Source organism: Canis lupus, chromosome 34 (assembly GCF_003254725.2).
Source record: "Canis lupus dingo isolate Sandy chromosome 34, ASM325472v2, whole genome shotgun sequence".
Taxonomy (NCBI): domain Eukaryota; kingdom Metazoa; phylum Chordata; class Mammalia; order Carnivora; family Canidae; genus Canis; species Canis lupus.
Window position 1 is genome coordinate 24508635 of NC_064276.1, and position 13222 is coordinate 24521856.

The 13222-nt window shown below is 45.0% G+C and overlaps 1 protein-coding gene and 1 long non-coding RNA gene across 5 annotated transcripts in view; one reads left to right on the top strand and one right to left on the bottom strand.

Moving 5' to 3' along the window:
- MB21D2 (Mab-21 domain containing 2) overlaps nucleotides 1–13222 on the bottom strand; it is a 108613-nt gene that overhangs the window by 32302 nt on the left and 63089 nt on the right. The window contains exon 1 of one of the 4 annotated variants that reach the window (XM_035710320.2): nucleotides 11954–12057. The exons of the other annotated variants lie outside the window; for them this stretch is intronic. The gene's annotated coding sequence lies outside the window, so the exon portion shown is untranslated. Of the gene's footprint in view, nucleotides 1–11953; nucleotides 12058–13222 lie in introns of those variants that run through there. 4 annotated transcript variants of the gene reach the window in all.
- Nucleotides 1544–7376, top strand: LOC112645841 (uncharacterized). Its single transcript, XR_003127285.3, has 3 exons — nucleotides 1544–1684; nucleotides 5120–5262; nucleotides 7063–7376. It is a non-coding gene; the product is annotated as an uncharacterized LOC112645841 (long non-coding RNA).

Below are 13222 nucleotides of genomic sequence, written 5' to 3' on the forward strand. Positions count from 1 at the left end.
TTCTTCTCATGAACTGTATCTCAGCACCCCCCTCAGTACCAGAGTAAGAAGTACACGAACTCAATGTTGAGATCCCTTCCAGTGCTGTCTGTCATTCTGTTGCCTTCTTTGGACGTCTGATTCTGCGATGGTGGGCACCAAGTAGTGGTTTCAGGCTGAAACCACCATAATTTGGAGACAGCCTCCAACACTGCCACCTACCAGGGGTGTAAGGAAATCTCACAGGCTTGGTTTCCTCTTCTGCAAACTGAGGGTGATACGTACGTTCCTCTCAGGTCTTGGAAGATGGATGGTGTACATGCTTGGCACACAGTAGGCACTCAGTAAACAGAATTTTCAGCTTCTACAGTTAGAGACTGGCACGGCTGAGAAGGAAACGGTAGGTGATAAACTTGGTCCCCCGGGACCACTAGATACGTGAAGACGGAGGTCCCTGTGTTCATCACAAGTTTCAAGGTCCCTCCTATACGTGTGAGGCTGGTTTCTTCACTCTTCTATCCATTTATAATACATGCATGTGCATGTGGGATGACAGAGAGAGAGAGATGAACCCCTCCCTTGCCAAACAGTCTAACACGCTCCTCTTAACCGACGTGTAGAAAGACACGGGGCAGAAGGTTTGCCATGGGCAAGAAGAAAGGCAGAGTGCCAAGGCCCCACATTCTAGATCATAGCAAAGCAGCTTAAAGTGTGAGCATTTATAGGATTTCAGCTCTGATTTTCAGGTTATTCAGGGAAATAATACTGTGGATCTAGAGTTTACCCAAGTGCCAATGTGTGTGCATAAGAGGGAGAGGGGAGGCGAGAAAGGACGGGAGGAACCACCGATGGGCATCTGAGCTCTGAATAATGCATTGACACGTTCTGTTTTAAGTACTGTTTATGCTCCAGCACCCCCCCACCTCCCACAAGCTAATTACCTCGCCATTTTGAGCACCCAGCTGTTGCTGTCTGAAACCTGACCTTCACCGTGAAGAGGCTCACAGCTGCAGTGAGCTGCCTACCTAATAATGCAGGGGGCTCCCAGCAGCTTCATACCTCTCCTCCCCTCAACTAACTTAGTGAAACAGGCTGGTTCCCCTGGTTCCTCCTCCCCAGACCATCTGTACCTCAGACAAAAAGAAAGGAAGAAAGCCAGAAGCAGGGCATTATATGGGAGCTGGTCAGAACGCAGGATCTCAGGCTGCCTTTATAAAGACCTTCTGGATCGGAGTCTGTGTTTTAACGGGAGGCCCAGAGAATTTGTAGGCACATTAAAATTTCACGAGTGCCAGAATGGGACATAAATCCCCAAGAGTTTTCATTCATTCAATTCAAGAACCTGACCTAAGACTATGAGAGGGCCAAGCTGATCAGGAAAGCACAATATTGGAAAAGCAGTGTGGTGTGAAGGAAACAGCCAGCCCCCAGTGAGCCTCAACTTTCTGATATCCATGCCCTTGTGCAGTTTCCTTGAATAGAGTCAGGTCTGGGTGGCAAATTGATTATGTAAGCAGTGACAGTATGAAACGTTTGAAGTGAGGTCATAAAAGGCACTCAACATTTTCCCACCTCGGTCCCTTGGAGCACTTGCTCTGGGAGAAGCTGGTCCCTATGTTGTAGATACTAGGAAGAGCTAGTGGAGAGGCCCACCTGGAGATGAACTGAGGAATCCACACAATGTCAGCAGCAACTGGCCAACCACGTGAGTGAGCCAGCCTATATAGAACTTCCGGCCCCAGTTGAGCTCACAGATGAATAATCAACCAATGCTATACCTGCAACTTCATAAGAGGCCCCAGCTAGGCCCATCCTGAATGCCTGGTCCCAAGAAAACTTAGGAGAGAAGAAAATTTTCAAATGCTGTTTTAAGCCACTAAGTCTTGGGGTAACTGGTTACTTGGCTATTAACAACTACTGCAAGGACAGAGAGCTGGGTCTGAGGCTGGGCTCCCCCAACCGGTGGCAGAGCTCCATGGTCACATCGCCTTCTTAATGTCTCAGATGCCTCATCATCTGTAAAAGGAGCAACTATGGTTTATCAGATCTTTAAGACCTTTGACTATAAAGATGCACTATTATTTTATAGATCACTAAGACCAAAAAAAAAAGTGCCGCCAGAATTCTAAAATGCGTACTCATTTTAGAGATGTAAAACTGTGGGAAAATTGCATCTGAAAATGGATGAAATACGGTGTTATACTTGTTCTGCACCCACCACACGGGAGATGTTACAAGGATCAATGGCATTACAGATGAGAAGGCCCCTGGGGGGAACTGATGGGCAGCATCCTGAAGCACCAGGACTTGAGGAAGGGGAATGACATTATGGCTCCAGACCAGCTAATTAAACTGGCTCTGCTGGGCTTCGTCCCCTCTCTTGCCTCAGGCTCCTATCACAATTTATGCTCAAAATGACTGTTACAAAGCCCAGCTGAGAGGGAAAAACAGTCAAGGAAAACCATTTGTGGCAGTGCTCCCTAAACTTGCTGGAGCATAAGAAATCACCTGGTGCATTTGTTAAATATACACCGAGGCCCCTTCCTAGAGACTTCAATTCAGCAAATCTGGAGCAGGCATTGGATCTATGTTTTAACAAGGGCCCCAAGCCATTCTTGTGAACACACAGGCTTTAAAACACTGATTGAAACAGGGTAATATCCATCCACTTATTGGTATTTTTCCTTGTATCAGATCATAATAGAAAACTGCGAACCTGGACTGCCTTAGCTATGTCCCCATGTAAGAAATGCCTTCAACCCAGTATAAGAGTTTACGGAAGGTCAATGTAAAAAAAAAAACAAAAAACTGTCTCACCAAGGAGAGTTTACATTGACTGGAAAATTTATGGAAGTTATGGAAAATTCTATGTTTCAATGTTTACAGTATATAAATTGGCATAATCAATATATTAAAGAATAGATCCCTTGACAGACTGATCTGCTTTCTTTTTTATCAGTCAATGCAAGTTGCTAGGCAACCATTTTTCCTTTTTTTGCTTAGACTGCCAGGAATCTTTCACCTAAAATTCATGCCCCCAAACAATAACAATACTAACAATAGTTATATACCTTGATTTAAAAAAAAAAAAAAAAAAAGGGCAAACAAAAAACCAGCTGCTGCTATACAAAACTTCTCATGATGTTTCGGCTTTGTTCTGTATTTTAATGGTTATGCTACACTCAGACTTTTTTCCCTTCAAGACCTTCGAGTCCTTTCGGAAGGTAAGAAAGGGAACAAATTTTAAAATCAATCCTGTTAATTTCGTTTTGTTCTGTTCCTCATCACATTTAGACTAAGCGACCACAACCCAGTTTCCAGCAACACTTCACGTTGCGTGGGCTTTCTCCTCTCATGCCAATCCCTTGGCCAGCTTTTAAAACACCGCCGGAACGCTAACCGTATCTTGGCAAGGAGACTCTACTTCCTATTCAAGCCAAATACTTAAGAGAATAAACAGAAAATAATTTTAGAGCCTCTCTAAGAAAGCTCTCCTTGTCTTTCTCTGGTGGATAACAAAATATCCTGGCAATCTGACCCAACTATGAAGCACAGAAAAGCCATCAAGATCCTTCCCTACAAGAACAAAATGAAACCAAATCCCCAAAAACCCTAAAACAAAACCTTGCACTTCATTTTTAGTATTTTTATTTTTTAATTTTCTTAAAGATTATATTTTTTTATTCACGAGAGACACAAAGAGAGTGGCAGAGACACAGGCAGAGGGAGAAGCAGGCTCCTCGCAGGGAGCCCGATGTGGGACTCGATCCCAGGTCCCCAAGATCACGACCTGAGCCAAAGGCAGACGCTCAACCGCTGAGCCACCCAGACATCCCATCACTTCATTTTTAAACATCTTACCCGTGTGCCTTCAGTTTTGCAACAGAAATTCATCCTTGACCTGAACTTCTAAATATCCTACAAACAATAATTAAGTCGCTAGAACCCTGCTGTGTAAAGGGCACTTTCTAACAGATGGGAAACCAAGCCAGAGCACAGGAACCGTTTCCACGCTTCCCCACCCTCACACAGCAAGGAGATTAGGGGCAAGGATTTTCGTAATCACCTTGGAAACTGGGGTGCACGCAGAATCCCAAAAGGACATGCCTATGCTATCAATACTTCAGAGTACAGAGTAAGGACTAAGGACACTCATTATGGTCCCAGTGAATATTTCCAATCTCCATGGATTGTTTCATACCATGCTGGCTGCCCAGGCTGACTTCACCCTGCTTTCTGGTGAAAGGTCTCTTAGGCCGTGAAGTCCTTCAGGCTGCCATTCCCCTCCCATCAGGGCTAATCCACTGTCACCTGTCTTCCCCGGACACGCACACCACAACACCACAACTGGCTGCCTCATCAGTTTGTCTCTGCTGCTGGATCCAGCTGCTGGGGGTGAATGATCCCAGTTAAATTCAGTCAGGACCAGATTACCCGGTACACAGTAGCTGCTTGGGCAATTTGTGTAAATGAAAGAATCTAGTTCAGGGACTCTGAGGTCCCTCAGATTCTGTGATTCATGCAAATAAGGATGTGAGGCCCAAAGAGGTGAAGTTATTTTTTTTTCTCCCAAAGTCACACCAGAGAAAAAAAAGAAGACACACAAAAATCCTCTCCTTTGCAACCTGAGTTTTTCATCCTGTCTTCCCCCTTCCCTTTCATTTCTCACCCCAGAACAAGGTTCCCAGGGAAGCCTTCCAGCCTGGGGCCAGGCAGGCTCCTTGGTTACCTGCTCCTGTAGCTTCCTAGAATCACGTTCCTTTTTTTTTGGGAACTTTAGCCTGACTTGCAGTTTTACTTTCAAAAGCGAAATCATCTTACAAAGGCCTTTCTCAGTAAAATAAAAACTCCCTGAGAGCAGGAGCACGTCTTTGTTGCTGTGGTTCGCTGCTCTGTGGCTCGTGGCCAGCACAGGAAGCCTCGCTAAATATTTGCTGAATGAAAGAATCATTCTGGAACCCTCTGAAAACACGGAGTGGGTCTGTGGTGCAAATATTGTGTCTCATGAACAGCAGGCATACAATAAAAGTGGCAAATCATTCTTATACAGTATTAAAAGATACCTCTATTTTTGCATTCAGATGACTCACTTTATAAATAATAGGTGGCCAATGCTTCAACACAGATGTCCTTGTTTCAGACTCTGGGAAAAGCTGGCAGCCTCTCTCTCAGGAGGTGAACAAGGATATATTATTTATCACGGGAGTAAGACAAACGTGGAATACCAATGTGACGCTCACACAACTTCTTTCATGGGACAAATGGAAATATCTATTGATTTAGGTAAGCAATTGTTTCCTATCACAGGTACAGATAATTGATAGGATTATTCTTATTTGATTTACCCACCATCTTTTAAAAAAAATTCTTGAAAGTATGTAACAATATTTGCAAATTGTATTCCACTTAACCCAGGGAAAGTGCTAGGTCACATCTCTGATTTTCAAGCCACTTACAGACTCCAGAAAGAATTAATAACAATTTGATGTAATTACTTAAAATATTTCAACAGTCTGTGGGTTTCTAGAAGTATTAGACATCATCGCTCCCAGTCCTAACCCCAGAATTAAAGTAGAAAATTCAGTGGATCACTTCTATTATTGTTTCTCGCTGTTCTTCACCTGTTTAAATATAACAAAAATCTGCCAATTTACAGATTTACTACCCTTGATCCTCTGTCTCATGGTGAGAGATCTGCCCGGCTTGGGAGACCAAGAAGAAAGTGTTGAAAAAAGCCCTCTCCTGGACAAAAAGCTTTTGATTACAGAATGTCACTATTTTGGGAAATGTTCTTAGCACATCCCAGTGAAGTACTGTTATACCTCCCCTCCTCGGAGCTTGGGAAAATGTCACAGCACCTAAGTTGGGGTGTCTCAGAGGTACTGGAGGCAGCACCGAAGTCAGAAACTATGGTTATATGCTCTGATTTGTCTTTGAGCAGATGTAATGGGATCACAAATCAAGAGACCTGATTATAAACCTAGTGCCATCCCCCTCTGGCCTTCTACTTCTTCTAATGTTAAACAGAACCATTACTCGAAGGTCTCCTTTATTACCAGCATTCAGTGACCTTAACTTTGACTCTTCTGACACGCAGAGATAATGTCAGAACTTGTTTCTGGAAAGGCAGGGAAAAGACCAGATGTCTTCAGGGGGTTTATCAGTCTCTCCTACCTCTACCGTAGATACCCGAGGGTGCCCCGCATCTATGCCCGGCCAGTGCTTCACAGTGGGTCTCTAATAATTGTGAAGGTAATCCAGATGCTTGTTATGGGCTGTATTCCCCCCAATTCACTATTTTGAAGCTCTAATCCCCCCGGATCTCCGAATGTGACTGTATTTAAAGATGGGACTTTAAAGAAACTAAGTTAAAATCAGGCCACCAGTGTGGGCACTCATCAGATCCGACAAGTGTCCCCATAAGAGGAGGAAACTGGACACGCACAGAGACAAGGGGAACCCACGTACACAGACAAAAAAGGCCAGGTGAGGATACAGTGAGAAGAAAGCCATTTGCAAGACAGGGAGAGAGGTCTCAGGAGAAATTAAACCTGCTGACACCTTGATCTTGGATTTCCAGCCTCCAGTAATGCGAGAAAAGAAATCTGTTGTTTAGGCCACCCAGTCTGTGAGGTTTCGTCAGAGCCGCCCTCGACAAGGAACACGATGCTGAACTGATTCACCTGTTTAGATGAGACTGTGGATCATCTGTCCACATCTCTCCCTTCTCCAACGAAAAGACTTGAGCCCTACAGCAGGAAAGTAACTTTTCCAGGGCTACACACTTACTTACTTAGTGCCAGGAGAGATTCTAGATCAGAGCTCACAGGGGAAATGGGTATACTTGACCACCCAGACTTTCTCCCTTTAAAAAATTCCAAATCAGACAATAAACACTGCATTTGGCATAGACATCCACATGGTATACGTCACAGAAACTACACCCAGTGCACAGTAATAATGTTTGAAGAACTAATTTTGTTTCTTTTGTTTGTTTTTTTTGAGGATCGGAGTCATATTTAGGCTTTTACCAAAAATTTACATTTTCATTTATTAGATGTCGTCTGCATTATTTCTCCTCAGCCACTGTCCACAAGACTCCAAGAAGCCAGACGAATATGCAGGTGTGGACTCCAGGCCCAGTTTCAACTCCACCGTTGTGGCAAAGGCTTGTCCATCACAGAGCAGAGACCTGGACCCAGGAGTACCCACGTTGGATGAAGAACTGATTTTCTATTAGGACTATAACCTTTCATTGAAGAAATAAAAACACGCCTTTAGAATATGCCCTGTTTGTGCCACAACTCTGCCAGTATCTAGTGACCAGAGTATGGGACTGGGACTTCTTCCTTCATTTCAGAAGGCCCCAACGTTTCCCCCAGACAGCACTCACCATAGCTACCGATTCTCTTCTGTGCTCCTTCCTTTCCCAAAGGGGCCTTCTGCAATCTGTATACACGGGGAGACACTCTGACATAAACATGCCTGATTTTGAGACTAATACCAGGTATTAGACTCAACATTTACACTGGAACCTGTCTCTGTTCTCTGCTCTTGGTCCCATGCAGTGCCTAGGCAGTCTCCCAAACCTGGTCTGACACGGGCTCCAGGCCAAACACAAGATGGGGCTTGAGTGGGGGAATTTCCCTGCAGATCTGACAATGGTTGTTCTTCGTTCCAAGGCATGCTCCCCTACTACAGAAGACTTTAGGATGAGACCCAGCAAGAGAACTGAACGCAATTATCCATAGCAAACTCTCGATGATCAGAACTGAAAAAAGGGAAAAGCATTCCGGTCCAGTGGTTCCCAAACAATACTCCTTGGACAGGCGATGGCTGTCTGCATCTGAGTCATCTCCGTTTTTTAAAATATAAATTCCAAAATGCTATCCTCAGGATGCTCTATTTCATTGAACTGGATTGTGGGTTTTTAAATGATCCCCAGGTGATTATGTATTTTGGGAAAACCTCGGAACTGTTGCACACTTTTTCAGAGTTGAAAGAAAACAGAGAAATAGCCAGTGTCTACAGATCACAGTTCGAATCCCTGAGTCACTAACATTAATGACCAGAATCATCATGAGCCTAGAACTCTTTAGGTGAGTTTCATCCAATTCTATATTAGTTCCTGCACTATTATGTAATAGAACACCCAGAACTTAAAACAAGTGTTTCTTATCTTTCAGTAGGCCTCTACATAGGGATAGGACATCCTAAGTGTCCTCATAACATGCAGCTACCTTCCCTCAGAGTGAGCGATCCAGTAGAGGGAGCAAGGAGGAAGCCACAGTGCCTTTTATGATCTAATCTCTAAAGATACTCATTGCCATTTTCACTTTTTTCTACTTGTTAGAAATGGGTCACTAAGTCCAACCCACATTCCAGGAGAATAGGCTCCATCTTTTGAAGGGACTGTCAAAGATTTGTGGGCATATTTTAAACTACCATGATTTCCAATGTCTGTCATATTCTGAGAATGGAATAGAAACTAGAAATATAAAAGCATCTGTGGCCTTGACCTCATGAAATATGGGAGCAGGGGTGGTAGAAAGAAGTAGTAATAGAACCAAAAGTATATTATTCTTCTCTTATGAAGTCAAGCTAGTGAATGCACAGTTAGGTTAGGGACAGAGAGGCAGGTAAGTGTGCTAAATGAGAAGTCGAAAAGGCTTGGGTTTGAAATTCTACTTTCCCAGCTTGAGCTATGTACGTCATGTAGCCACTGAGCAGGACTTACTTCGTAGTGGTGAGGGAGCAGAGTCGCAGGCAGGGATTCTGTGAAGCCGAGGAAGGTAAAACCCAAGACAGTGCTAGACAAACAGCTAAGTGCTTTACACACTAATAATTATGACTGCTGGCGTGTTTGCTGTAAGTGAGGGTATTCACATCAGAACGTACTGAGGCCAATATACTGGGTCCTCTTAAGTCCTTTTGCATATACCGTCTGGGTTTGTGCTCTTGCCTTCTAGGGGCAAAGCAGCCCCTTCAGTGCTAAGGAAATCCTACCAAAAGGGATGCTCATCTTCCTGCTCCAAACTGTGTTTTCTTTCTGCTGGGCATGTCTTACCTGTGGCATGCCCAGGAACTGTGTCTGGCTGGGCCCCCTAAAATGTACCTGAACTGACCAAAGCTCCCTGACCAGGTAACTTCTCTCAAGGACTTATAACTGCTCCCCTGCATGTTTAAATGCCCACTGATAGTGGAGGTGAGAGTGAGAAGGAACTGCAAATGTATACAGACGTTTCTGGAAATATTTTGTGCTTGAGGCCATGTCTCCACATAAAGATTTAAGTATGATTTGCATATATAGAGAGAGACATGCAAACCTGAAAACAAAGTCCTAAGACAGAATTCTACTGTCGTCAGAATGGGAACTGCCTCACAGCTCCAGAGAAAAGAATTTGACTCAGAGTACTCAGCTCAAGAAGATGTCAATCTATGCGGAAAACAACTTATAAACACCCAGGAGTATGAAAGTATCTGAGAAAGCTCATTCCCAATTCTTTTACAAATCCCTTTCTTACTCCTCTCTTCCTCCCCAGTATTTTTGGACTCTTTAAAGAGATCCAAGAAATTCCACAATTTTGGGAAAATTCAGTGTGGTGAGACATGTAATATTTAAACCACTCAATGGCTGCGACAGGGAAAAAAAAAAATGAAAAGCATGCCTATGCAGAGATATAGAAAAGTGCTTGAAAAACAACACTGAAAACTTTTCCAGGCCTAAGGGGCGGGGGGGGGGGGGGGGGGGGGGTGGCAGACAGACCTAAATCAAGAACTTTAAAAGAAGAAAAAGTATCTTTTGCCCAGAAGTTAAAAATCCAAAGGAGAATTACTACTGGAATAAGTCTAAATGCCCCCCCACGGACATAAAAGATGATCATGAGAGGGAACACAAAAACTCGAGGCGGTCAAGTTTTAGAAGGCCACCTGCTGTGTTCCCCTTTCTGCAGAGAATAAAGGAAGAAGGACTAAAATTAGGAACACTTGTACTCATTCCCCACTTTGAAAGTCAACTCTGGGGGCCAGAGTTTTGTTCAAAATGAAAAAGAAAATCAAAGCTCCTTTAATTCAACCACCATAACTTTGTGTTCGAGGGTACAGTGAGGACTTTCCTTTTCCTTTTTCCCCTTTTTATTTCTCTTTTCTCCCCTCCCCCCAACCCCATCATCACACCAACCTCCCTGTGAACTGAGGCACAGTATCTAGGACAATTTATCAGGAGATATCCCAATTTAGATTATGGCTTCATCCCACCAAACCTAGGAACCCCAGAGTCTGTTCTCATTATGTTTGAAACAGATGAGCAAGGTTTTGTGGTAGCCAGTGTCTTGTCATGGACGGAGCCAGGCGAGACCTCCCCCGGAGGACCGAGAATGAAAAACCTGTTGAAACATGGTGCTCATATGGGCCTCTTAATCTGCCCTACTCAGTAGAACAGTCAGATAAATCAAGGGCTTTGATTAAACAGCTGCTGAATAAATGAAAGCCCAGAAGATGAGGTTTCAGTTGATTAGGACAACCTCTTAGAAATAACTTCCTATCCTGGAATTGCTTCATACAAACACTTCCCTGCATCGTCGGGTGCCACCACGCTGTTCCTCTTAATTATCACCAAAGCTGATAGATAAGAAGCAGGTTGTAGCCAATATTTTACAGAAGTCAAAATCAGCAAATCATTTGTAAAATGCAAAAAACCTAAGTTTTAGATCAGAAAGACCCAGGAGTGAATTCACAAACTATCATATAGTACCTGATTGACTTAGATTAAGCCAAGACACTCTGGGCCTTGGTTTCCTGCTTCCATTTTAATTAATTAGTTTTTTAAAAGCCCAACAGGTTACTGTGAAAACAAAATAAGCATCTCCATGAAAAAGCACGTTGAAGTATCTGAGCAATGGCAGTGAATGAGACCACTCTCTGGTCTCTAACAGTCCCCAGGCCAGCTGGAGAAACACTATCAACAGGCAAAAAGGCAAGGCAGGTGTGGTAGCCAACCTCCAAGGTGGCTCCCAATGACCTCACCTTCTGTCAGTCACATTTTCGAGTGGTCATCTTCCATGATGTACCAAGGTTGGCCAGTGTACCCAACAGATGTGCCGGTTTTTACTTCCAAGATTAGGTTACAAAAGGCATTACAGCTTCCATCTTAGTGTCTCTGACCGCGCACTTTGGATAAGCCAGCTGCCATGTCATTGAGCAGCCCTGTGGTGAGGACCAAGTGGAGAAGGACTGAGGCCTCTCGCCAAGAGCCTCTTCTTGAGTGAGCCTGGAAGTGGATCCTCCACCCCCAGCCAACACCTCAGATGGCTGCGGTTCTGAGCAACAGCCTGACGACAATCTCCTGAGAAATCCTGAGCCACAACCACCTACCGCCTCAGCCACTTCCGGCCTCTTGACCTTCAGAAATTATGAGAGACAATATACGTTTGTTGCTCTAAATCGTGGAGCAATCTGTTACACGGCACCACATAACGCGTACATGAGGCCACAGAGAGAGTTGCAAGGTTTGGAAGAGGAAGAGATCCCTAAAGGCTGGGGGTTCAAGGGAGGATGAGTATGCGAGAGGTGGGGGAGTGGCAACACGCTGCGGATGCAAGGGAACCAGACAGAGGGGCAGAGAAGTATCAGAGGAGTTCAGCAGGTACCGTCAAGAGGGGCTGGGACGCCAGGCCGAGGGTCATCTTCTTACTCAGGCAACGGGGAGCAATGAGGATCTCTGAGCATGGGGATGACTAGGCAGGAAGTGGGGCTGGTGGGCACGTACAGGATGGATTAGCTGTGTACAACCAGGAAACCAAACAGAGCCTTTTGTAATGACCCAGGGGAGCAACCAAAGAGCAGAACCAGAGTGTGGCCGAAGCAGGAACGGACAGAAGAGATGAACGAGAGGTACATCGCGAACACTGGTCTAGCCTGTCCATGCTGGCCTCCCCTGGCCGCCTGCTGGGGCCTGACGTTTCTGAATACTCACTCGGTCATTTAATCTGCGTGCATGGCTAGCTCCACGCCTGAGGACACAGCTACCACGGGACACATACTTCAGTCAAAGCACCACCATTCATGTATAGAACTTGCTGTTCTGGCACACAATACATTGCCTGCAAAATTAATGCCATAAATATCACAGACATCATAGACACAGAATTAGCGTAAATGGGTAAGATTTGTTTTCTCTTAAATCACCTCAACCTGAAGAACCGACTCCCAATTACACTGTTATCTTTAATAAAATAAAGTTAAATGCTAATAAAAGAGGACCCACTGTGGGAGTGATACACAGGAAATTCAAAAACAATCTTTCACGACAGTGGCAGGTCTGAGGAGGAAAGCACTGAGAAACGATATTGGTATCATCAATCTTGTCCGGTCATCCTATGTAATAGGAGAAAAATCATCAAGATGCCAGTGGAGATTCAAAGAACATTTAGATTGTGGGATCTCTGGGATCTCAGGGGAGTGGATGCTATCTGATTAATTGGAGGCTTTGAAGCTGCTGCTCATGTTGGGTGCAGTTAGGGCCATTCTCATGAAACGGACAAAAGGGCCCCACTCAACAGCAGACAGAACCGTATGGGACCAAAGACAAGGAGGCCACTGGGGTGGAAAGGGCACACCCTTTCCACAAGGGTGTGGATGCACAAGGCTAGTGCCCACCTGGCTTAGCATGCACGGAGGGTCGTTGAGCTCACACTCATCTCATAGCTAGAGAAACTGAGGCTGTTCTGGCCCAGGTCACAGAGGCTGGAGAGAAGATCAGAACTAGTATCCTGGTTTCTCTAACTCCCAGCCCCACACTCCTGTTTCACTCGATTTCATGGTGGAAAGGAGGAAGAAGACAGAGGAAGATCCTTCCAAAGAGTCTCCAGTGAATGCACTAGGCTCTGAGACTTACTGATCTCAGCAGAAACAAAACCTGAGCCCAAATTCGAGTCAACAAACGCTGAGCCCCTACTACACACCCAGCAGTCTGCGAGGTCCTGTCCAGTAGAGGCAGAAAATGTCACAGCAGACTAACCCCCGGCTGACCGTTGAGGGGGAAGGGGATGCAGATGTAGTGGAGCAGGTGACATTCAAAGGGCAGTTGGCGTCCTGACAACAAGGCAGTGGCAAAGGCCATCCACCAGGCCTGGAAGGCTGGTTCTGTGGTGGCTGAGATGGAGAGTCCTGGGAGACCAGGAGCAAAGGGAGGCTCCAGCCCCATCGCAGAGGCTTGGAACTCCAAAAGAAGTTTGAACCTTAC